The sequence below is a fragment of the Arvicanthis niloticus genome, chromosome 18, assembly GCF_011762505.2.
Source record: "Arvicanthis niloticus isolate mArvNil1 chromosome 18, mArvNil1.pat.X, whole genome shotgun sequence".
NCBI classification, from domain to species: Eukaryota; Metazoa; Chordata; class Mammalia; order Rodentia; family Muridae; genus Arvicanthis; species Arvicanthis niloticus.
Window position 1 is genome coordinate 13,706,691 of NC_047675.1, and position 23,903 is coordinate 13,730,593.

At 42.9% G+C, this 23,903-nt stretch overlaps 1 long non-coding RNA gene and 1 other non-coding gene across 3 annotated transcripts; both read left to right on the forward strand.

Annotated features, from left to right (window-relative positions):
• The first annotated feature begins 2,548 nt into the window (after nucleotides 1-2,548).
• On the forward strand, nucleotides 2,549-11,757 carry LOC143434932 (uncharacterized). Of its 2 annotated transcripts, XR_013104804.1 has the most exons (6): nucleotides 2,549-4,213; nucleotides 4,411-4,514; nucleotides 7,846-7,988; nucleotides 9,326-9,501; nucleotides 10,646-10,733; nucleotides 10,837-11,757. It is a non-coding gene; the product is annotated as an uncharacterized LOC143434932 (long non-coding RNA). The 2 variants fall into 2 exon arrangements; XR_013104803.1 differs by having other exon boundaries at nucleotides 10,646-11,757.
• A 10,233-nt stretch (nucleotides 11,758-21,990) lies between these two features.
• On the forward strand, nucleotides 21,991-22,053 carry LOC117723552 (U7 small nuclear RNA). The gene has a single exon (XR_004608664.1). It is a non-coding gene; the product is annotated as a U7 small nuclear RNA (small nuclear RNA).
• The last annotated feature ends 1,850 nt before the right edge of the window (nucleotides 22,054-23,903 follow it).

Below are 23,903 nucleotides of genomic sequence, written 5' to 3' on the forward strand. Positions count from 1 at the left end.
AGACCCTGGGGGGCTCTGGTTGTTTGGTATTGTTGCTTTCCACCTGGGGTCAATAACCCTTTCTGCTCCTTCAGTCCTCTCACTAAGTTCTCCATTGGGAAACCCCTGATCATATCAGTGGTTAATTGTGAACATTGTCCTCTGAGTGTTTTAGTCTTTGGCTGACCTCTAAGGAGACAGCTATATCATGTTCCTCACATTATGTACTTCCAGCCATCCACAACAGTGTTTAGATTAGGTGGCTGTACATGGGGTGAATACTCAGGTGGAAAGGTCTCCTGATGGCCCCTCCTTCAGTTTCTGTTCCATGTTTTGTTTCCCTATTTGCTCCCTTGAGCATTTTTATTTCTCGTTCTAAGTAGAACTGAGGCATCCCCTCTTGGTCTTCCTTCTTCATGAGCTTCATGTGGTCTGTGGGTTGAGTCTTCGCTAATCCAAGCTTTTGGGCTAACATCCGTGGAGATATGTTTGTGTAACTATCTTCTTTTGGGGTTTTTGGAAGATTACTTTCTTGCTTTTTCTAGGTTGTAGTTTCCCTCCTTGTGTTGGAGTTTTCCACCAATTATTCTTTGAAGTGCTGGATTTGTGTTGAGATACTGTGTAAATTTGGATTTGTCATGGAATATTTTGGTTTCTCCATCAATAATGATTGACAGTTTTGCTGGGTATAGTAGTCTGGGCTGGCATTTGTGTTCTCTTAGGGTCTGTATAATATCGGTCCAGGATCTTCTGGCTTTTATGGTCTCTGGTGAGAAGTCTGGTGTAATTCTTATAGGTCTGCCTTTATATGTTACTTTGCCTTTTTCCCTTACTGCTTTTAGTATTTTTTCTTTGTTTTGTACATTTGATGTTTTGACTATTATATGGCGGGAAGTATTTCTTTTCTGGTCTAAACTATTTGGAGTTCTGTAAGCTTCTTGTATATTTATGGACATCTCTTTCTTTAGGTTAGGGAAGTTTTCCTCTATAATTTTGTTGAGGATATTTACTGGTCCTTTTAGTTGGGAGTCTTCCCCCTCATCTATACCTATTATCCTTAGGTTTGGCCTTCTCATTGTGTCTTGGATTTCTTGTATATTTTGGGTTAGTAGCTTTTTGTATTTTGCATTTTCTTTGACAGTTGTGTCAATGTTTTCCATGGTATCTTCTGCACATGAGATTCTCTCTTCCATCTCTTGTATTCTGTTGGTGATACTTGTGTCTATGACTCCTGATCTTTTTTTTAGGTTTTCTATCTCCAGGGTATTGTCCCTTTGTGATTTCTTTATTGTTTCTACTTCCATTTTTAGATCCTGCATGGTTCTGTTTAATTCCTTTTCCCGTTTGGTTGCATTTTCTTGAAATTCCTTAAGGGATTTTTGTGTTTCCTCTTTAAGGGTTTCTATCTGTCTACCAGTGCTCTCCTTAAGTTCTTTGAGAGTGTTATTTATGTCTTTCTTAAAGCCCTCTATCATCATCATGAGAAGTGATTTTAATTCTGATTCCTGCTTTTCTGGTGTGATGGGGTGTTCAGGGCTTGCTCTGATGGGGGAGCTGGGTTCTGATGATGCCATGTAACTTTGGTTTCTATTGCTTACATTCTTGCTCTTGCCTTTTGCCATCTGGTTAACTCTAGTGCTGCCTGTACTTGCTGTCTCTGACTGAAGCCTGTCTTTCTAGTTATCTAGCTTGTGTCTGATCTCCTAGGGGTCCAGATGTCTCTGTGATCTTTTCTAGCTGCACTGATTACAGTGGTACCTCTAGGATGCCTCAGGATATGGTGCCTCCAAGGTAGTAGTCCAGCTAAGTGTCTGCTGTTCTGGGTGCAGTGTCTCCTCTAGAATATCTCAGGATATGTTGTCTGAAGCTCTGAGTTCATTTGTTCCTCTGTGGATCTGGATTGAGTGGACCTTCCAGTATGTCTCAGGTGGAATCCGGGGTCCACACAACAGCAGACCTGGCAGAGGTCTGATCTAGGCCTCAGATCTGAGAACTAGTTTCTAAGACACTGTCCAAGTTAAAGCGCCTGGGATCCCTGCTTCCTCTGGGTTCTTGGAGGTTGGGGACAGAGCTGCCACCCAAGATCTGCTCAGTGCTCTGGCCCAGACCGGAAGGAACCAGTGTTCCGGGCCAGGAGTAACTTCCTGGGTCCTTTTGGTTCCCAGTTACTCCCTGTTTAGTGCCGGCCCTGCTGTCTGCTTACCTAGGATACTGCCTGAGTTCGAATGCCTGGGATTCTTGCTTCCTCTGGGTTCTTGGATGTTGGGGGCAGAGCTGCCACCCAAGATCTGCTCAGTGCTCTGGCCCAGACAGGAAGGAACCGTGGTCTTGGGTTTCAAAGTCATGATTTTACAGCTTTACTGTGCTGCCCAGGCGAGGTGCAGGGTCCAGGGTCTGCTCTTGGTCTCCCGTGTGCTGTAGCCAACAAACAAACAAACAAAAAAATTAAAAACTATTTTTTTATCCACCTCAAAACAGGAAAATTAAGAAAGCCTTTTTTTTTTTTTTTTTTTGACAGGACTTTTTAAAACAATGGCCATTGTGATGTGGGAGCTGTTTGGTGGGGGCTTCCTTTCAGGAACACAGTGGTAGTGGTTAGCTTTCGCTGGACTCGCCTCGCAGTGAGGGTAGATGATCTGCAACATGGGCTCGTGATGCCATAGTGTTTTAATTGTCAGCTTGGCACAGCCTAGAATCACACAGAAAAGGAATCTCAATTGAGAGATTGCCCAGATCAGAATGGACATAAGGGGTTGTCTTGACTGTTAATTGATGTGGGAGGGCCTGGCTCACTGTGGGCGGTGCCATTCCTTAGATAGATGGTCGTAGGCTGTGTGAGAAAACTAGTTATGAATGAGCCAAGGCATGAGTCAGTAAGCAGCATTCCTCCATGTTTTCTCCATGAGTCCTGCCCTGACTTCTCTGAATTATGGGTGGTAACCTAGAAGCTGAAATAAACCCTGTCCTCCCCTAAGTTAGTTTGGTCAGAGTGTTTTATCACAGCAACAGAATGAAACGAAAACACAGGAAAAGCAGTGCTCCTGCTCACGAAAGATTCAGCTCCACTCCTGCACCATCAGTGATTGGCTGCAGATCTTTAGTCCAACTGACACTGCACGTGTGACAGATCCTGTCCCTGAAAGTCAGGTCAATTAGTCTCAAGCTGGTCCTTATCTGTGGTGCTCAAAGCTGCTGGGAGTGTGGAGGACGTAGGTTCCTGCTTCTCAGGTTCTCGGGTTCTCAGGGTTGTGGAGAACCTTAGAGGGAGGCAAGCTGTTAGCTAGAGTCTACGGCTTCCCCCTCACTCTCACAGAATACGGGGAGGATGAGGTCAGTCCCCTCGTGGTCTTCCACTTCCCTCCATGACAGCTCTTCCTGTTTTTCCCATCTGCCCCTGGGCTTCTCCCAGGAGCAGCATAGTCGCTCAGCCCCGATCTTTCACTGTGACTCTGCTTAGAAGCCACAGAGGTTCTCTTGAGAGAGCTCAGAAAGAACTCAATTCAGAACAAGAAAGAAACCAATCAGGTTCTGGCTCAGTACCAAACCGTTCCCAACCTAGAAGCTGCTGCTGATCATTCCTCCTTTTTATAAAACAAAAAGGGGAAATGTGGGGCTGTGGAGCCATGGGACCAGGAGGAACGGGCCTGGAGTAAGAGTGGGGTTGAAGCATGTCCAAACGCCAGAAATACTGTCCTGAGATCCTCAGTAGGGTCATTCCCCTCTCCTGCCCCAGGCCCGCATGTCCTGGCACCCATAACCCTGTGCCCGCCCCCCTCTTGTCTCACCAGAAGGTTACATAACCCGTAACCAGGTTAAACTTTCTCTCCCCTTACAAGGTCATGTCCAGCAGCACCTGGAATTCCTCTTAATGCAAATAAGGTATCCTCAGCACGGCTATATCTGGCCAATGATGTACACTCACTCCAATAGCCCCTACTCACCCTCAATGGTTTAAATAGCCTTTGTTTTCCCCAATAAACTGAATCAATTCTCTGAAGCTGTTTCTGCATGTATGTTCTTTACTTACATTTCCACTGACATCCAAGATCATGCTGGCACCCACCTGCCCGGGCTAAGCTTCCCTCCCTCCAGCTCAACCCAGTGCAGAACAGGCCTGACTACCCCCAAGGAAAAGCAGAAACGGGAGCAGCAGCTGGCACCTGGGACCCCACAACCCTCCACCAAGGCCATCTCACTGGAAATAGCATCATCAGTAGCTCCAACTCAATTACTGGTTAGTACTGACTTAATACTGCATTTCTGTTCTATGGCGTGGTTTCGTTTGTCTCTGAAATAGCCACAGGGCATTCCATATTCGTTTCTTCACTTTTCTGCTTTTCATTATGTTCCACAGTAAAAAGGTAAAATAATACATATACAACTTGAATCAGGACGGTAGATCTTATTCCTTTTTTTTTTTTTTTCTTTTAGATGAGAAAATGGGCACAGAGGTTGTGAGACCTGGATGATCAGAGATACTTCAGAGAGTTACTGTACAAGGAACCCAGCAGAGAAATGAGTGGAAATAATACAGCGTAGGTTATATGCACCTACCGTCCACCAGATATATCTGCCTGGAGGAAGGGGTATCCTTTCCTGCTTTGCCTAAGGAGTCTTTAGGACTGAGAGAAGTGCCAGTAGCATCTCTGGGCACAGAGACCTTGTCTCCAAACTTTTGGAAGTGATCAGCGTACTCATCTCCCTGCCTTCTGCCTCTGTCCACCTTTGCTGACCTGTCCTGGGCCTGCTTGCCTGCATCTCCCTCTGTCCTAAACCCAACAGTGCCAGGAGAGAATGAAAAACAAAGACAGGGGGAGATCAGGTGGAAGCAAAAACCTTCCCCAAAGGACAGCACAGTATGCAAATAGAGGAAGGGCTTGGTGATGTCATTGCTTGTTCCTGTGGGGACAGTGGCCACCCCAGTGCCTGACATCCTAAAGTCTTTCTCTAACACACCATTTCCTCACTTCTTCTTGTGTTTTTCTTTAGTCATTTAAAAAATATTTATTTATTTATTTATTTATTTATTTATTTATTTATTCATTCATTCACTTTACATTCTGATTGCTGTTCCTTTCCTCTCCCCTCATAAGTGCCTCCATCCATTCTTTCTCCCCTTCTCCTCCTGAGAGGGTGGAGGCCTCCCTGGGTATCCTCCAACCCTGGCACATCAAGTCTCTAAAGGGCTAGCTGTATCTTCTCCCACTGGGTCCAGACAAGACAGCCTAGAGGAGCATATTCCACAGATAGTCAAGATCTTTAGGGACAGCCTCTGCTCCAGTTATTGGGGACCCTCATAAAGACTGTGCTGCACATCTGCTACTATGTGCAGGGGGCCTAGGTCCAGTCTGTGTGTGCTCTGTGGTTGGGGGTTCAGTCTCTGAGAGCACGCAAAGGTCCAGATTAGTTGACTCCGCAATCTTTTTTTTTTTTTTTTTTTTTTTTTTTTTTTTTTTTTTTGCTCTTTTATGGCAAGGCTTTGACCTGCCTACAACTTCCCTCAGTCTCTGTGTACCTTCTCTCTCTTACCCTCTCATTTCCTGTATCTAGACAGATAGCAGTGGGTAGAGGGGAGAGACAGGAGCCACGAGAGATGTGGCTTTCCTGCAGTCCCAGCATCTCTGAACACCAACAGGAAACTCTGGGCTCCCAGAATCAGCCAGTAGATGAGGAAGGTGGGGCTCCCACCCTCAGCAGACTCCATGTCACCAGGGCAGTATCCCTGACCTCAACATGTACATTGTTCATTCTGAGCCCAGAATCTATCTCTATACAGTTACACCCACATTCTTCAGGAGTTTTCTCTCTGCTAGCATCTATCATCTGGGAGAGGTGGCTTCTTCTGGAAGAAAAACTAAAGGAAATATACTGCCTTCTCCCCATCACCACAAGGTTGCTGAGGACTAGACAGTAGATCATGAAAGAGGGAGATCATCAGACTGGAGGCCACACAAATGGGGATGCCTAGAAGTCTATTCCAGTGAGTGCTGGCCTTGAGGTTGTTTTAGCTAAGAAGCATTGACTCTCTATTTGGGACCACGAGGCAGCTAAAATCAAGATGAAAGTCAGACAACTGCATTTTCTATTTGTGTTCCTGGTGGTCTTAGTTGGGGTTTCTATCAAGTGTGATAAAACACCATGACAAAAAACAATCCTTGGAAAAGAAAGGGTTTATTTTATTTTACAGACTGTAATACACCAGAAAGAGCAGTCAGGGCAGGAACCCAAGGCAGGAACAGATGCAGAGGCCATGGAAGGATGCTGCTCATTGGCTTGCTCCTCATTGCTTGCTCAACCTGCTTTCTTATAGCATTCAGGACCACCGGTTCAGGGCAGCACCTTCACACAGTGACCTAGGCCTTATCACAACAATCATTAATCAAAAAAACACCCCACAAGGCATTTTCCCTCAAGGCAATCTGGTGGGGATATTTTCTCAGTTAAGGCTCCTTCTTCCCAGGTGACTATAGCTCATGTCAATGTGACACCAAACTAGCTAGGACATTGGCTTTAGGTCAGACTTCTGCTTGACTCTGCCTAGGGTTGTTTATCACTGAGGAATGTCTGTCTAAAACCTGGGGATGTCTAGCCCAGTTCACACCCTTGTAATGCTGAAAGCATAATGAGAAGAGGAACTGAGGTCTTTTCGTCAGCTTTACAGTAGCCTGCTCCAGGCCACAAAAGCATCTGAAAACCTTCAGTCATTGTCCCAAACATGAAGTCACCTTGGGATGAGCAAAAATTACAGATAGATGTCCCCCTCAAAGGAAGAATAGATTACCTCCACAAGCAGTGAAGATTTCTCAAGCCTGCTTACAGAAGCAGGACTGAGCTAGTGATCAACCAGACTACATCTTGACCAACACTGCTTAGTTCTTCTTCTCGAGTATTCTGTGATCTGCAAGAGACAACCTTCTGTGGGACAGACCATTTCCTAGCTGTCGGCCTGGACAAACTACTTAGTCCTGGTATGTCTTTGGTCCATCCAGCTGCACACATGAAACCTACAACACACAGGCAGGGCACACTTCCTCAGTGCTCTCCTGTGTGTGGTATCGGTTTCTCTAGTCTCTTTACTTTCTGTACAGAATACCGCCCCCTCATTCCTGGGGCCTGTAGGCCTCTCAGCTTTCGTTCATAATAGCTTCTTGCTCCTGCAACTCACCTCCTGTAATCAGTGATATCTGACAGCACAATGAGGCACCTCCAGAAAACCAGGGAACTCAGTCCAGAGACCCTTTCTTATTTCTGGTATGCTTTGAGGAGGCCTCCTCCAGAGACAGGACACCTAAAGCTTGTGGGATGCCATCGCTGAGTTGGGGAAAGAAGGAGCTCCCAGGCCCCTTCTAAGGACCCCAATACAAATTATTAGGATCTTGGAGCTTAAGTGTTCCAAGTAACATCAGACAGCACCAGCCTGCCCTGAACTGCTCAAAGTTTTGAAATTGTATGACTGTCATAAGCCATGTGAGTAGAGCAAAAAGCACAGCAAGACTTGGGTCTCTTTCTCCTGGCCAGAAGCATTGCTAAAGAAGGCCTTTCTTCACAGGTGTGTCCTGATTCTTTCTCTGCTTCCCCTTCCCCAGACTCACAGAAAGCAAGATCACTTTGCCCAGTATGCAACTGGACTGTTAACAAGTTAAGCATAGAATAACAGAGACAGTGATTGCTCAAGGAAGAGATTCTCTGGCCTCTTCCACCTTCTGCTCTCTTGTCCGTCCCTCCTGTTGTTTGCTGTTTTTGCTGGTGTTGCTCCTGCTTCCATTATCACGTTCTCTTCCTGGTACCCTGGTGCTTCTTCTGACTCAGTCAGCCTCCCATTGGGATGGAGATTTTGAAGCTCTAATCTGTCCATCTTCTTTTCAGGTCTCATTAAAGGTTCAGAAGTTTAATAATTGATTTTAGAGGCCCAGATTCAGAGATGGAGGATGCTACTAGAAGTCAAATCTTTCTCATCCCATGAGGACAAGGAGAGTGATCACCCTAGGGTTTTTGTTAGGCTTTTTCAGGTGTGTTGTGGGTTCTGCTCTTCTGGGAATCACATGAGCTGTTAACTTGGATTGGGGTCTTTGGGGTGAAAGAAGACTGCATTTTGTTTTAAGGTGTTAACATTAATGCTTTTTAATAAGAGATGGGAGAAGGCTTTCATTGAAGAGAGATTTTTTTCAGTGAAGGAACTTAAAATTCTGAACATTTCCATATGAAATTCAGCTGCAGCATATCTGGATATAAATAATACAGTGAAATTTTCATGTTGTTAAGCTTCACAGGAGTCCAACAACTCCTGCAAGGATTTGCATTTAATTCTGTTTTTTTTTTAAATGTGTTAACTAAAAATAAAGTAATTTTAGGCATATGGAGTAACTAAGACAGTATGGAAATTTGCAATGGAAAATGTTTCATTTAACTCAGTAACTGTGTCTTGAAAAACCCCCAAGATTAACTTATAGGAAAAGGTCACCCAGGATGCAAGAGGGAGAAGACTGCTAGGACTTTGGTTTGACTTTCAGATACATCCCATTCTGTTTGTTTGGCCCCATTGTAGGTCCGGTTCTCATTTCCTTTAGACAAGGTTAGAGAAACATTTTAGCAGCTAGAGATACCAGAGGTGTGGAAATAGGAAGCAGAAGGGAAGAGACAGATGGAAGGCAGGGAGACCCATACCCTTTCCCCCACTTTCCCCATTAGTCACCAGGGCTCATTTGGTCGGGGCACTGAGCAGGCATCTAATTCACCAGTATCTTATTGTTTTGGCTTAGCTACCATTACACAGCAGTGTTAGCTTAAACAATGAAAATGTGGTTTTTAGTTCAAAGCTGGCAACTCTTAATTGTGTCCTCAAGTGACAGAAAGGGCTGCTAGCATTGTGGCATTGCCTTTAAAAGTGCACTACATTATTCATAAATGGGTGGTGTACACCCCTAAAATCCCAGCACTTGTGAGGTGGAGCCAGGAGGATCAGGAGTTCAAAGCTATCCTTAATGGCATAATGAGTCCAGCTTGGGCTATATAAAATTGTCTCAAAAAAGAACAAAAGACTCTGGTCTGAATCTTACATAGTCACCTACCCAAGGCTCTGTTCCTAATTCCATCACTCAGGGAACCAACCACGGCAGAATGCCTCAGTTCTTTTGAGGACAGGACTAAGAGTAGGATTCTGGGTCATAAAATAACTTCCCTCCACACTTTAAGGAACCACTGTTTTGATTCTCATTTAACAGATGAGGGAATGGATGCTTAGACACTTTAGCCAATTTGTAAGTGTAGCTATCAAACAACAGAGCTGGGGCCCCGCCCATAACACTGAACCTGGTGATCCTCAGCAATACTTGTTTGTTTGTTGCAGGTGCATGCTTACGTGTAGGAGCTCATGTGTATTACGGCATGTGTGTGGAGGTCAGAGATCCAGTTGCAGGAGCTGGTTCTCTCCTTGCACTGTGTGAGCACCAGAGACTCAGTGAGCTTGGCAGACCTGACCAGCCTTTACCTGCTAAACTGTCTCACCATCCCATATTGAGTGAGGTAACCCAGACCTAGTTCATGTTCTCATTCATCAGAGATTCCTAACTCCAAATCTTCATGTGTGAGCATATATCCAGGAAACCAGGAAAGTCAAAAGGGACCACTACCAGGACTGCCAGGGTGGGGGGGGGGTAGAAAAGGGGGTAAGAAGGTCTACATAATCTAACTGGGGAGATGAGACAGTGGAGGCTCCAGAGAGAGAGAGAGAGAGAGAGAGAGAGAGAGAGAGAGAGAGAGAGAGAGAGAGAGAGAGAAGACATGTTGGTGCCATGTTTGCCATGCTTGGACCTGTTAGAGAACTTTTATGTATCCCACAGTAGGTTCAAACTCTCTAGGTAGCTAAGGATGATAATGAACTTCTGATCCTCCTGTTTCCATATTACAAGTGCTGGAATATGCATATTACAAGTGTCTACCCCCATACCATTAAAAGATCCTTTTAACAAAAGGGAAGCCATGCCTCATATTGAAATCTTAGCCAACTACCCAGGGCTAGTGATGTCATGGATCTTGGAGAAGATCACACTACTGCCACTTTACTAAACAAAGTCCCTAATGACACTCTAAACATTTGTTCTTATACCAGCAGATAAATGTAGTTCTTACCCCACATCCACGAAATTTCTCATTGCAACAAACAGAGACCATTCAATTCACAAAACCACAACCAATCAAAATGCAGAGTTGTGGATCCCAGGCCCTATGGATACATCTCCAAAACTGTTCTGAACCTTGGACTCGGAAAACACTGCAGAAAAGGTGGCTGGAAGGTTGTAAGAGACAGAGGATCAGGGAGTTTTTCGTGAGACTGTGCCTCCTAGTAATGTCAGAAGCTATGCCCATAGAGTTTCATCAGCATGTCGCCCGAATGTGAGCTGAATAAGGACAACAATAGAAACCCTGAAGTGGATAGGGATGTCCTATCAGGCCTCAACTTAAACAAATAACTGGAGGCAACTGAGGAATGCTGAGAGTGGGAGACATAGTCTTCTCCAGAGAAGGGAAAAAAATGATATAATTGTAATCTCAAAAACAAAAAAAAAAAAAGACCTGGAGGCTGGGGGCAAGAGAGCTGTAGTCCTGATTGTCATCATTGGTTTTGTCATATTGTTTGGACATGTGTTTTTACTATTTCGTCTTGTAGACTGGGGATTCCTCAGAAGAGCTGGTGTCCCGTTCATCTTTGAAGATTTCAGGCCCAGTGCAGATCAGGAGCTCCCTGGCACTAATTGGTGAGGTAGAGACCAAATGTGTTCCAGTACAGGAGACCATTCCCTCCTTGATGGAAGATTGACAGTGTGGACAGAAGTGTAAGGGATTCATGTTGGACAACAGGTGGAACCAGTGACCCGAGATGGCTGGTAGAAGAGAGAAGTGAATCCGAAGGTTGAGGAGCTTCAAGCGCCCAAGGGTTCGCTGAGAAGCTCGGCTCCCAGGTTGAACCAACCAGCTTCACCACTGGCATTAAGTCACATGCGTTGCTGTTTGTAACCCAGTCCTGCTCCAGGACTGAGGTACACATTCTTCCAGCTGGAGGCAATGTGTCTACCCATGGCTCCGGCTGAGGAATTCCCCTCAGCCCAAAGTCCACACCTCTTCCCAAGAAAATTCTCTATCTAGTGATTTGTCAATCTAGTGATAAACAAGTCTGGCCTTGTTTATCATTCATTATCTCCAGGTTGGATAACTAATGCCCTGTCCAACATCCAGAGTGCCACATGGGTCATCTGGGCCCTTTTTTTGTTTGTTTGTTTTCTCTTTTTTTTTTTCTTTCCTTGTATCTACAATAACGTTTAGCTTTGTGCCCCCTGACCCAGCCCCTCTCTCAAACAAGTATGGACTCCCACACTACCCTCTCAGCAGTTCCTGGATGCACATCTCAAACCCAGAGTGTTTCCAGAGAACTGAGACAGATGAGTAATGTTTCCCAGGCCTATGTTTCTAATCCAGTGCTTTTTTTTTTTCTAGGCAGGAAGATACTTGTTGCACACAGCCACCACATTGAACTCCACAGACCTGTGAAAATCCTTCCACTGATGTGAACTTTTGTTGGTGGCCTCAAAGTCACTCACCATTCCTCTTCCACTCTTCATTTATGACTTGAATAATATTTTGGAAGGTGATAGCAGTTTCCAGGGTGCCACTTATATATTTGGGTCTCACATTATTTAGAGCTTCACATTATTAGAGCTTCAAAACATATCTGGCTGGTGAACTGGGAGTTGAGAGAAAATCCACAATTCTAGTCTCCTCTTTATTAGCTGACATTTCTAAACATGTTTTTTGATAAAGTATCTCACTATTACAGTGCAGGCAGTCCTCTTTGAGAAGTATTATTCTGGTGTGTGTGGGCACATGTGCACATGTATGTCTAGGTTAAAGGACAACTTTGTGGTGTCTGTTTGCCCTCCCACCTGTATGTCGGTTCCATGGATCAAACTCAGCCTACTGGGCTTCTTATCCTGAGCCATCTTGCCAGCCCTTAATTGAATTAAGAGAACATTTGAGAACCAGTAAGGTGGTTCAGCATGTAAAGAATTGTCCTAGAAGTTGAGACACCTGAGTTCTATAGAGTGGAAGGAAAGACTCAGCTGCCCAGAGTGGTCCTCTGACGGCCACAGATATGCCGTGGCATGTCTTACCCACCTCCATACCTTCACCTCCAGCACACATACAATCACTTTTTAAAATGGAATTCAAAAAGCACATTTGAACTGTCAGACATGTAACTCCAGCACTAAACAGACAGAAACAGGAAGGTCTTGAACTCAAGACCAGCCTGAGCTACATACTGAGATTGTGTGAAAACAAAACAACATCCAAGATATAGCACAACCTTTAGAAAAAAAATGACTGTCAAGAAGCGATTTTATTCTTGTTTGAGCTGGGGAGATAAAAAACTGTTTAGTTCAAATTAGTGAGTTAGTGAGAAGCTGGAGTTTGGGAGAAGCCAGTTAAGTATGTTGGAGATGTATTTCAAAGATTTATTACACACACACACACACACACACACACACACACACACACACGTATGTATGTATGTATGTATGTATGTATGTATGTATGTATGAAAATGTGAGTGTTTTACCTTTATGTATATATTACACTATATGTGTTCCTGGTGCCCAAGGAGTTTAGAAGGTGTTGGATTCCCTGGAACTGGAGTTAAGGGTGGCTCTGAGCCACCATGTGGTTGCTGGGCACCCAGTCCGGGTCCTTTACAGGCACAAGTACTCTTAGCTGGTGACTCATCTCTCTAGCCCCATTGCCTGGGTTGCAGTTGCTTACTTGAAACACTAAAGGCTGAAATGGCCAGGCATATGACACTGAGGAGTTTTCCCAGAGTGGTTCCTTCCTGGCAACCCCCTGCCTTGCTTTGAGGAGGTGTGTGTGTGTCTGTGGTTCTTCATTGGCAGGTAGGAATAACCTGCGGCAAGGGCTATGAAGCCTAGTTAGAAGGTGAGGGCTTCTTAACTTTCTCTTCTCTTTAGAGTCTCATGCTGGTCTTTTGTCTTCAGTCCGTTCAGGGACATGGGCTCTCAGTCCCGACACAACACCTTCTCTCTAGCATCTTCACCTTCTATGTCCTCACATAAACACACTCCTCTTCACAGTGTAGAATGTTTTCCAGGTTCCTCGATTTATTACTTTGTGGACTTGGTTTTTAAAGTTTATGGATTCACTTATCAGGCAGACATTGTAATCAAGTCAAGACTGTTAGAAGTCCTGTCTGCCCTTTAAGCAGCTGTAAGCATGCTGTGCTCTAAGGGGTGAGGGCAGCCTTAGATCTCTTCCAGACTACTCACGCTGCAAAATAGTGGCCATTTTTGCCAAGTCCTCTAAGAATTAGAATGGATTCCAACTCACCTTGCCAACTGATACAGCACAAGATTTTACCAAAAGGCAACACTTTCCCACTCTGGTGGAGTCACACGGACATTTAAAAGTGCTTGGAAGCTGAGTGGAGTAGGGTGTCTACCCTCCCTGGTATATTTAGCAGAAGAAGATTTCTTTGCCAAAGTCTGTTTCCAAAATCTCATCCCTTTCGGAGAAAGTGAGATCATGCACAGAGAAGAAGCATGTGGCCATTACTGCTGTCTGAGTCATCCTCAAAGCTGTAGCACCTGGCTGGGCATACTTGGTGTTACGATCCTGAATTAAATCCTAGCTTGCTCCTACAGCATGGTACAGCAGGAACTCAGAGGGATGACTTAGATGCATTTCAATAATTTCCAACTATGGGAATGCTTGTTTCATGTTCTTCCATTACCAACTTCTAAGAATGGAAACTGGCCAAGGCAGCACTATTAGCAGGCAGGGAGTCAGAACTCAGAGTCTGAATTTAGCAGCGCTTGGCTCCGTGGCTGAGACTCCCTGCTCACTGGTTCCCATCACCGACCTTGGTAAGTTTCTTCGCCCTTGAGCACACATTCATTGTGTTGCTGCTGTGTCAAATGCTTCTGCCTGGGTTCAGAGCCCCCGGGCAGATGCCCAGCACTTTCACTGTCTAACTGAAAGGAAATGAGAGAAAAGGTTATAATCAGTACATTCCAATTAAGATGCTACCTGCATTAAAAGTGTTTTTTAAATGAAGACCCTGGAAGAATTTCATGTAAATTTCTAAGTAGGTCAGTCAACAGATTCAGAAATAATATATATTTCTATATGACATGATATACACACATACACACACATGTATATATACACATATGCATATATACATATATATGTAACATGATCATATATATATATATATATACATATATACATCATATATACATCTACATGAATGCCTACACACACACACACATATGATCATGTTACTCCCCAGCTGGCTTCCCATTCCACACTAAATACATTCTGGTTCTTACAGGGTGCCTCAGGGCCTACCAGCCCTCAGGCCGACAGTCACCAAAGCCCAGGGCTCCATCCTCTCTACTCTCTACATCCATCAATACTTTATTGCCATTTTGTTGTTCATTGTCTCTTCTACTAGGATGTTGACTCCACCAGTGGAGTGGGGGTGTTTTGTACGCCTTACCCACTCTCCATGCTGGGCTCTGGGTCTAGTACCGCTGTATCCATTAATAGTTGTAAAGTGGGTATGTCAAGGGAGAAAGGTCTTAGTCTTTGTAAAACCAGGGTGAAGGGGAGGGGACTTGGGCCAGAGAACAGTTCTGGAGGCAGATTATCTAGTCCCTTCGCTCCTGCTCCTCACCCTTTGCTGGAGCTGTGGGCTGAGGAGCCCTCAGTCTGAGGGCTGAGATGCCGTGGCTGCTCTCAGCAAGAGTACTTGGAGGAGAGGGCACAGACAGGGGCTCGGCCCAACTCTCTGTGGCTGTGCTGTACTGCAGGACTCTCCTCGGGTCATGCACTTGTTAAGCAATCGACTGATTTTGGTGCAGAGCTAACAAAATCAGGAAGGGAAGATCTCCTCATGACTGTTGAAAATATAAGCTGCTACATGCAGCTGCTCCCGCTAGTGACTTTAGCCCACTGTGCTCCATGATCATGTGCAGTAGCAACGTAGGCTGCCCACTGGGACCCACCACAGGTAGAAGGAGCCGGTACTCATGGAAGTAGCTGCCTGGACCCACTCTCCAGTCACTTTAACGAAATGTGTTCTTGCGTTAATTGATGTACTTCTTCAGAGCTGCTTTTAACTCTCTTACCTTCTATTCGCCGTTGTTGAGATGAGTTTTCCAATTCAACTGAACAACCTGCTGTTACGGTTGCTGAGACCAGGTTTTTTTTCTTTTTTTCTTTTCACAAGCAATTGAGCAGAAATAACAGTTCCGCAGCCCTCCTCTTCTTTGATGCCACGGGGAGATTTATTGACTTCAAAACTCTTTTCACGCATTTCTTATCCCTTTTCCTCAGAGTTTCACAGACTACATCAGGAAGCTGTTCTCTCTCCCCTCACTTTATAGATTAAAAATCCTTGGCTCAAACATAAAAAAAAAATGCTTTCCTCTTATGAGAATTTTTCTCTTTTCCTTGAATGCCTCTTAACAAAAGTTTTAAACACATGCAAACAAAATTAAACAATGAATAAAAAGAAATGACTCTTAATTTCACAATATTTATAGCTACTATTCATGTTTCTGCAAATACATCTTGATAAGGATAGATACATAATCAGAAGTGCATAATATGAATGCATAATACATGTGTTTACAGCCTTTTGTCCAAAAGATTATTAGACATATTTTCTTCTGTTAATAAATATACTTCCTATATATATAAATATATATTAATATAAATACATTTTAAAATAGGACTAGGATACAGTTTAAGTTTTGTACCATGATTTATGACCACTTTTTGGTCGGTCATTTAATTTCTAGAGACTTGTGATTACAGCCAATATTGTGAGAAAGCCTGCAGCTGAATCAGATGCACACTCTCCTTTATTTTTTCTAGTCAATTCTTGGAGTTCGAATTGCTGGTTCACACATTTAAGGGGTTGTGATCCATGATGCTAAACAAACAGTTTGTATTCCCACCAGCAGTTCACTTTCATCTGTACTCTTCTACTCTGGGTATTATCATTTTACAACGTTTTGTTCTTATTTTATGGGTAAACCTGGCATCTTGTTGTTTAATTTACCTTTCGTGCATGAATACTTAGTTGGGTATCTTTCAAGTATTTTTGGTCACTGGAATCTTAATCTTCTTCTCATGTCCTATTTTTCTGGCTGAGAATCAAGACCTCCAACATGGATCCCCATGGTTTCCCCTCAGGCCTCCAGTGTTGAAATGTCTGCGTGTGACAGTCAGTGTTTGAGATGCTTTGTTGCTTCACAGCCTCCTGCTCTCTCCTATCACATCCAAGAACCAGACAAATTCTGGAGGCCATACTGTAGAGGGAGTTGAGGCATGTGAAGATGAGGGACTTACTGTGGACAGATCCCTAAGCCATGACCATTTTGTACGATGCTCCCTCAGGAGTCTTCTAGGAAAGCAATCTAATAAGCTAATCACACTGATGTTTAATGACTCTCATAACTTATTATCTTTCCCAGAGTTATTTGCATTTAAATAGAGAAACCTGAGGCAATCGCTACTTAATGTGCCCTGTCAAGCCAGGGAAAAGAACTATTTTGGGGCCTGGAGTCTTCCTGCACCTTAAATCACACTTGGAAGCCTACCTGCTCCACCTACAGGTGGTCCTGGTGCTTCTCAACCTGGGTTGATGATTGAACATGCACACTACGAGACCAGAGGAAATCAGACACTGTCCTCTTCTGAGTTTTTCTCTAAGTTTTTCACATTTTGTCTTCTCTGCTTAGAAACTTGTTTTTCTATCTCCTCCACAGAATTACTAGAAGTTACTATTCCCTTTTCTCTGATGCTAGTGACTTACTAGGCACCTCTCAGAAGTGTGCTCTAAACTGATAGAAGAACAATAGTTGGTGAGATAGAAAGCCCCTTAGCTTCTTCCTGGACTTGTGACTCAGTTGAGTATGGCTCTCCATGGACCTTAAATGTTGATCTACCATGGACCCAGATTGGGGTGTCTCTGTGTTAGAGGTACAGGTCTGAGTCTCAAGGCACTCACTGAGGTTTCTGAGCCCCCTGTGTCTCATAACAAAAAATTGGACTGGAGGTACAAGACTAGAAACAGAAATAGAGACAAGTTATTAAAGAAAAGACACACTTCAAGAATGGGAATGAGCTTGTGAACATGCACACGAAATATACTGGGCAATGAGACTCAGAACTGTACAGAATGTCAGCACGTGGTGTGTTGTCACCACCTGCTCTCTTTCTGCTGTATGTGTAAAGTCCCCATGAAGGGAGGACCTCACCCAAGTCAGAGGAATTCTTGGCCACCCAATAACTCACAAGACACCAAACTTGATGCAATCAGCAAGAGGTATATTTCAATCAACATGTTGAGGTCAAGACCAGTAGCCCACGCAGGGGCAGTGGGATCTGACCCCAGAGCTTTGAAGACAGAGAGAATTTAAAGACAAAAACCACAACTCAGGGGGGAAAACCACAACCCAGGGGGAGTGAAGGAGGGTTATTGGAGAGTCCCTGTGGAAAGTCCCAGTCCATTATTCAGTTTGTGACAGGGTCCAAGGAACAGTCATAGGGAACATTTTGTATAGGCTATTCTCAAAGAGCCTATTTGTAATCAACCATATATCTTGTGGTCAGCCAAGTTCCTGAAACACAGAGCTCATGACCAAGCTGACCTACACTCTTGGTTCTGCTCAGCCTGTTAGGAGTTTTTGAAAAATTTTAACCCTTTCACATGTAGTTCAAGTGGAGAAAGATTTCCAATCTTTCTTTGACAACTAGCTTCTTTCTTTAAAAAAAAAATTGGTTGCACATTCATTCATTCATTCATTCATGTGTATATGAGTGTGTACATGCACACGTGTGTGCATACACACATCTGTCACATCAAACACTGCAGGACTTGTTTCTTTTCTTCTACCTTGTGGGTCTTAAGAATTGAACTCAGCTCATCAGACTTGGCAATATTTTAAACTCACTGAACCATCTCCCTGGCCTTCTCTTATATATTAATCTTGGCATGTCTCCTTCTGGTCCCTACTTTCTTACCACAACTGCTTCCTAAAAGCTGTGATCCTACTTCCAAGCTGATGAGGATGTAACTTCACAAGAGAACCATATTTTGTAACTTGTTTTGGGGAGTTGATAGACCATAAAACAATAGAATTCATAATTTCATTATCATATACAAACCACAAACAAACCAACAAACACATAGTCTAGCCTTACTAGGAAAAAGTGTCATCATGAAGGAGATAGTTTTTATTATTGAAAAAATACAGAATGCTTAGATAAATATGTTCTTTGATAGAATAAAATGTATCCTTTAAAATTCATTCAATCAGAATGTGTGTATAACAGCGTCATAGTTTAAATATTTGTAGTTTCAAAACTGCTTCTTTAAAAGGTGTATGTGTGTATGTGTGTGTGTGCATGCACAATGCTGGAGATTGAACCTAGGGAGCATGACAGGCATTTCCCTATGTGTTTGTTGTCTCTCATCTTTGTAGAATGTACACATAATCTTTCTGGCCAATAAAACAAGTGACTTACCAAAGGAGTAATAGGACCACTTGGAAATGTCTCATCATTCCCTGCTCCCATAGAAACTAGCAGAGCTAGGAGCAAGGGGCAAAAGTATTAGCTGTCGTTTAGCCCCCTTTATCCTCATTGATATTAGCCTCTAAGTGTAGTTACCTTCCCCAGAAGGTCAGGTATGTTAGTATTGAAGAAAAACGTGGGTATAAGACATATCTATTTTTGTCTCTTGAAAATCAGATCTATTTAGGAGATTATGTTGACTTTAAATCACCAATTACTGGTCTTTTTTTTTTTTTAACAGTTGGCATAAGCTACTTGGTGACCCAGTATAAGGCCAAGTTAATTTTTTTAACATGGGCATTTAATTTGATCTGATTATAGGGAATACATTTGTGTAACAAATTAAAAGGAATGAAAGGAGAGTAACAATTAGAAGCTTGGAAAATGGAAGTTACCTTAGTAATTAGAATTAAGTTTCTCATGGCTGGGAATCAGCATTAGCGCGCTCTGCTCAACTCTAGAGTTATTTTGACTGGAGAGAACAAAAGCCCAAAAGCTTACTGGGAAATGGGGCAGCATGCTTAACCCAACTCCAGAGTTATCTTAGGCAATGGGGACTCAGTTTGCTGATAGGCAAGTGTAGAACACACGAGGAGACTTGAGTGGTGGGGTCAAGATTTAAGAAAACAAATAAACAAACAAACAGCAACAGAAAAAAACCAACAAAAGTATAATTGCCAGTTTTAGATAGGGTTTTTTGTTTGTTTTTGTAAGAATCTGGGGTGATCAGGAAGAAATCTCAAAAGAAAGAGGCACTTATTTTTGCTACTGTGTTAAAGGTTCATGGCCACAGAAGAATCTGCAAGACCCAGTTGGTATATTATGTAAATTAACTGTCTTAAAACCACAAGGTGACATCATGGGTTGTGGTCTACTAGTCTGATATAGAAAATGCATTGGCTTCATCACATGCATATGGGGACATATACATTGTGTCTTAAATAGCTAAGTTCCAAACATAAGTGAAAAATATTACCTGCCTTAGCCATTGTCCTGTTGCTGTGATGAGACATCAGGGCCAAGACAACTCTTATAAAGAAAAGCATTTAAGTGGGGGCTTGCTTACAGTTTTAGAGGGTTAGTCCATTATCGTCATGGTGGGAAGCAGGCAGTGCCTGGTGCTGGAAGAATATCTGTGAGTTTTATCTCCTCTTCCACAGGCAACAGTTCATCAACTGAAGACTAAACATGCAAATATTTGAACATATGAGAGGCCCTTTTTATTCAAACTACATTAACAGTATCAGATGAAAATTCTTTTTAAAATATCAAATTTAAGTTGACCAATTTAAGTCTTGTTACAACGAGCAGTTAGAAACTGCTGTAGTTTAAAAGCATTCATTTTGTTTCATGCAGGTTCATGAGGTAATCAAAGCAGGACAAAGTTTTGGCATTTTCATTTTCAAGCATAGTAACTACTCAGGGGAGGCTGAAAGCATAGAGCTGAGTCATCATCCCAGTCTTTGCATTCTAGGAATAACAGAGCCCAGCAGACTCTATAATATAGAGTCCCCAGATGAGGACCACTGCCCATGAGGATGAGGTCATACCCAGAGAAAGCCTGAAGTGGAAGTTTCTGTATATGTCGTGTGATGCAGACTCACGCAGTATTTTGCTGAGGCAAGACCCATGGGAGGACGTGTGATGTTTAGAGAAAGTATAAATAACACTCAACAGACAGCGACAGCATGTTTGCATAGCTAGCCTTGCAATGCTTAGGTAGTCTCTTGTCTTCACTGATCTTTGCTTCATTGAGAGAGGCATGGCTGAGAAATCTTGGCATTCAGTCTGATTCTGGTCAGTCCAGCTGATTCATGTGCATTCAGCAGAGTCCTGCCAGTTTCCGTTGGATCGTGCCACCTCTGCTGATTCATCTCTGCCGATTCAGGTTGGCTATCCTGACACTACTGAACTGCACTGACAATGGAGATTGAAATCACCTCAAAGAACTACTAAACATTAGGTCCACATGCTCTTGTTCTGTTCACCATCTTTCCTCCCCTACCTTCTGATGGTGGGCGAGATGAGGGTGGGGGAGTTACAGTGTTTGAGAACCATTTTAAAAGTAGGCTTAAAAAAATCTAAGCCTACAGAAGCCACTATGTCCCCCTTCCCTACAAAAAAAAAAAAAAAAAAAAAAAATTAAATTGGACAAACAAGATCAGAACCTTGAAAAGCCTGTTTTGAAAGGGGAGAGCACAGGTAGAGAGGCAATGATTTTTTATCTTAATGCTATAAATCTAAGTTAAAGTTCATCTTTAGAACAAGATAGTAGTTATTAGTACTGTCTTAAGACAATACAGCCATTTTATTACATGCAGAGAAGCTTACTGACATTTTGAATGTTACTGTTTACTGGAATTATATCTCCTGTAATCTCCCACTATGAAAAGGAAATTTAACACAAAGATACTTGGCATTTATATCTATTGTTACAGCTTTAATAAAATTCTATACTTAACTTTTGTTTTTAAAGAATCTTTCTTTAAAAAATCCATCATAATAAGCATAATCAGGTTTTAAAAAGATTTACTTTTTAAAAATGATGTGTATGTTTGTGGGTATGTGTGTGTATGTTTTAGTGCCCACAGAGGTCAGGAGAGTATAGAAGTTAGTTCAAGTTCTTTCCCTTAGCCCCATTCTCCCAGAAATAAGACTCAGACTTAATATATATTTACAAATACCTTGGTCATGTAGTTAGGCTCTTCTCTGACTAAAATCATAACTTAAGATAACCCATTTATTTTAACCTACATTCTGCCATGTGACCAGTTACCTGTGCTCAGAAACCAGGTATCTGTCTCTTCACATCTTCCCTGGGAAATCTTCCTACGCTTGGCTCTATCCAGAATTCTCTCTCTCTTTCTCTCTCTCTTTCTTGGATGTTCCACCTCCCATTATCTGCCTAACCCCTAGGATGTAGACTTTTTAATTAATAGGTGATACATCCATACAATATTCAAAATATTCTCTCTACAGAAGAGGGTATTAGATCCCTTGGAACTGGAGGTTCAGGACAAGATCACACTTATCTAAGTTTATTGTTTGTGTTTACAAATACAGGCAGATTCCTGAGTTCAAGGTCAATTTGGGACAGAGCTAGTTTAGTCCCAGGCAAGGTGGAAATGGTGATTGAAGAGCTGGATCTCACCCAGCTAGCTTATTGTCTGTGCTTACAAAGGCAGACAGATTTCTGAATTTATTGCTATGTTAAAAAAAATGTACTTGTCTTTTCTAAGAATCAAGGGGCTAAGGTCATAACTCATTGGAAAATGAAAAGGCAACCTAGGGAGAAAATTTGAATTGATATGCAAACAAAAGACTGGGCAAGAGAGAGCTACCCAGAGAGAGCTGCTTGGAGAGTAAACACAGCTCTCTTAGAATTTTTCTAGCAGAATTTCTGACTTTGGTTGGAAAACTCAAAAGCTATCCTAGAGAGATGTTACAGCTTTTAGACATTTTTTTTTAAAGCAGGATTTCTGACTTTGGTAGGACAACCTGAGAAGTTTGTCTAGCAGTTTTTCTGACTTTGGTCCGAAAATCCATGAGCAATCAGAGCTTTTAGAATTTGTTTTTTTCTAGCAAGAGAGAGTTGTCTCTAGCAGAGAGCTGTCTAGGGAGCCATCCTGAGCAGAACACAGAGCTGTCAGCTTGCACCCACTCCAAGTCACTTCTCTTGCTGCTTCCAAACACCCCCCCCCTCAGAACCCCACTACAAGCTGAGGCTGGTCCTTGGCAAAATGCCACTTCTCAGCTGGCTGATTTTCATGTGTGACATTTCTCTTGTGTAGAATAACTATGGACGATCAGATTCCTCTGAGAAGATTCCCTCACACTACACACTTGCCTCCTACTGATCTCATCGCCTTCATTTTTACCAAATAGTTTCTATCTGCAATGTCTTTACGTGTATCAAGTACTTTATGAAAGAGGGAGATTTGCAATATTTTTCTTCTACTATTCTGTAGAACATTCTGCAATATTTGTAGGGTACATGTCTAGTAGAAGCTGAAGAGTATCACTCATCTCTGGTTGTCTAGAGCCCTCGCTGCCTTCCTTTGTCTCACTCTCTAGCATCTTTTGAAGAGTTTTCTGTCTTTGGGTACTGTTTGTAGAATTCACACACTGATAAACCCTGAAGCTTGGTGTAGATGACTACACTACAGTGTTGTGGATTTCCGCCTTTTGTAAAAACAAAAATTGATCCACAGTCAGTTATCCATCATCTGGTGATTGTAAGGAGAAAGATTAATACAGAGCTGTAGTTGTGTTATCCCAGGGTAGATTAATCATGTACAAGGTTAGGAAGTGCTGGGGCTGCTCTCAGAGATCCAGGGGGAAGTAATCATGCTACCGTGTGTGTGTGTGTGTGTGTGTGTGTGTGTGTGTGTGTGTGTGTGTCTGTATCTGTGCAAGGTGTGTATGTGTGTGTGTACGCATTAGCACCCTGAAACAAAACACATAAAGTAATGGGTTGGTTTACCTCAATTAGGATCAATATTGACTCATCTTAGACACACTCCACAGACACCAGGATACAGAGTTATGAGGGCCTGTGTATCTTCGAAGGAAACGTGCCGGAGGCTAGAATGGCAGGCACATAAAAATCAATTTTATTGTAACAGAAAAAATTTCAAATAAGAAAGGAGCTCATTTCTTCAATCTTGGTACTTGAGAGGCAGAGGCAGGAGGATTGTAGCAAATCTGAAGCCAAACTGAATGAGTTCCAGGCCAGTTTGGGCTACATAGTGAGACTCTATCTCAAAAACCCAACCAACTAACTAAGCAACCAATCAACTAAGCAACCAGCGAGCCAAATAACAACAGAAAGCAAAAGAAAATGTCTCAAATGAGTGATCAATGGTAACAACAACAAAAACATAAGGAATAGTAAAGAATAATAATAATAATGAGGAGGAGGTCACACAATATTTCTCAGAGAAAGGCATGTCCCACCCACAGGGCTTCTCAGAGTCTTGCGCTGTTTCACATCTGTGCGCACAGTAGCAGGCTGGACCGTAGGCTCAGGGCAGGCAGCTGCTCTGCTGGAATCAGAACTATACTTTCCTCCCATTCTGTCAGAAACAATGTGTTATTTTGGTAACTCTTTATTCCCCACACTGAAGCTCCCGTGTAATTATCGAGTGCAATTCAGTGCTCCATGCTATATAATTACTCAGCTGTCTGTCTCTGGACGCTATGAAAATAAATGATCACGAGAGTCTGTGGTGAAAAGCCAAGCTTTCTACTCACCTGACTCTGAGTCAGAATCA